Below are 2,368 nucleotides of genomic sequence, written 5' to 3'. Positions count from 1 at the left end.
ATGTTACTAGGAACGCAAAGGGTATGAGGCATGCAAATAGAATAGCTGACTCACAGGATAAAATTAAAACCATATGGTCAGTTTCCAGAATGAGATTTTCACTCTGCAGCGGAGTGTGCGCTGATATGAAACTTCCTGGCAGATTAAAACTGTGTGCCCGACCGAGACTCGAACTCGGGACATTTGCCTTTCGCGGGCAAGTGCTCTACCATCTGAGCTACCGAAGCACGACTCACGGCCGGTACTCACAGATTTACTTCTGCCAGTACCTCGTCTCCTACCTTCCAAACTTTACAGAAGCTCTCCTGCGAACCTTGCAGAACTAGCACTCCTGAAAGAAAGGAGTCGTGCTTCGGTAGCTCAGTTGGTAGAGCACTTGCCCGCGAAAGGCAAAGGTCCCGAGTTCGAATCTCGGTCGGGCACATAGTTTTAATCTGCCAGGAAGTTTCATATCAGCGCACACTCCGCTGCAGAGTGAAAATCTCATTCTGGAAACATCCCCCAGGCTGTGGCTAAGCCATGTCTCCGCAATATCCTTTCTTTCAGGAGTGCTAGTTCTGCAAGGTTCGCAGGAGAGCTTCTGTAAAGTTTGGAAGGTAGGAGACGAGGTACTGGTAGAAGTAAATCTGTGAGTACTGGCCGTGAGTCGTGCTTCGGTAGCTCAGTTGGTAGAGCACTTGCCCGCGAAAGGCAAATGTCCCGAGTTCGAGTCTCGGTCGGGCACGCAGTTTTAATCTGCCAGGAAGTTTCATATGGTCAGTTGTGAAGGAAGTGTCTTGTCAGCAGCACAAGGTCGACGATATGAAGTCAGTTCGTAGTAAAAATATTTCTGTTACTGATAAACTAGATATATGTACAGTATTTAACAATCATTTTCTGAGCATTTCTGGTGAATTAAATAAAAATTTAGTTTCTACAGGGAATCATATAACTTTCTTGGCAAATGCCTTTCAAATGGCTCAAATAGCTCTGAGCACTATGGAACTTAACATCTGAGGTCATCAGTCCCCTAGAACTTAGAACTACTTAAACCTAACTAACCTAAGGATATCACACACATCCATGCCCGAGCCAGGATTCGAACCTGTGACCGTAGCGGTCAGGCGGTTCCAGACTGAAGCGCCTAGAATCTATCGGCCACAGCCGCAAGTGTCTTTCCGAGATTGATGTCTGAGATACTCCTCTGTGACACAGACAAGGGGGAGATTGAGTCAATAATTAAATCACTGAAGAATAAGGACTTCCATGGATATGATGGAGTTCCTAGTAGAATATTTAACTAATGTGCTGCCCATGTTAGCCATATTTGAATTTTTTCCCTTAGGAATGGTCAGTTTCCTGAACGATTAGAGTACTCAGCAGTAAAGCCGCTTTATAAAAGGGGAGAAAAGGATAATGAAGACAATTTTAGATCTATTTCTATGCCATCAGTGTTTGCTACAGTTATTGAAAAGGCTGTGCATGCGATGATAATTGATCTGTTTATATCACACGATTTGTTATCAAATGTACAGTTTGGCTTTAGAAGTCGTTTAACAACTGAAAAGGCTATATTCTCTTTTCTCTGTGAGGTACTAGATGGGTTAAACAAAAGGTTTCGAACGCTAGGCATAGTTTTTGATCACAAAATATTGCTCCAGAAGTTGGACCATTACGGAATACGGGGAGTAACTCACAAATGGTTCACCTCTTACATTAGAAACAGAGAGCAAAATGTCATTATTCACAATGTTGAGAATGGCTGAGATGTGGGGTCTGAGTGGGGTATAGTCAAGTGGGGGTGCCCCAGGGATCAGGCCACACCTGTTCCTTATTTATAAATGATATGCCCTCTGGTATTACGAGTAACTCTAAAAAATTTCTGTTTGCTGATGACACTATAGCTTGGTAGTAAAGGATGTTGTATACAACACTGGCCCAGTTTCAAATAGTGCAGTTCATGACCTAAGTTAATGGCTTGTGGAAAATAAACTAATGCTAAATGACAGTAAGACACAGTTTTAAATTTCCTAACATAAAATTCAACAAAACCTGACATTTTAATTTCGCATAATTGGCATATGATTAGCAAAACTGAACAGTTCAAATTTCTAGGTGTTCAGACAGATAGTAAATTATTCTGGAAAGCCCATGTTCAGAATCTTGTTCAAAGACTTAATGTTGCAATTTTTACTATTTGAACGGTATGTGAAGTCAGTGATAGTGTAACACCCCACCTGTCACTTATCTGGTTTTGGCGTGTGTTCACCTCAGGTAATTGACTAACAGATCAACAGAGAGTGCAAAACTGCCACAATGTCGGATAATGCAAAGAAATGAATAAGCCCCTGTGACTCCTGATTGAACTGCAGTGGCAGTGTTGACATTA

At 42.1% G+C, this 2,368-nt stretch overlaps 1 non-coding gene across 1 annotated transcript; it reads left to right on the top strand.

The window, feature by feature from the left end:
• Positions 1 to 348: 348 nt before the first annotated feature.
• Trnas-cga (transfer RNA serine (anticodon CGA)) lies at positions 349 to 423 on the top strand. Its single transcript has one exon. It is a non-coding gene; the product is annotated as a tRNA-Ser (tRNA).
• Positions 424 to 2,368: the final 1,945 nt, after the last annotated feature.

Source organism: Schistocerca serialis, chromosome 4 (genome assembly GCF_023864345.2).
Source record: "Schistocerca serialis cubense isolate TAMUIC-IGC-003099 chromosome 4, iqSchSeri2.2, whole genome shotgun sequence".
In the NCBI taxonomy this organism is placed as follows: Eukaryota; Metazoa; Arthropoda; class Insecta; order Orthoptera; family Acrididae; genus Schistocerca; species Schistocerca serialis.
The sequence above is the reverse complement of the archived record's forward strand: the minus strand, read 5'-3'. Positions and strand labels throughout refer to the sequence as shown.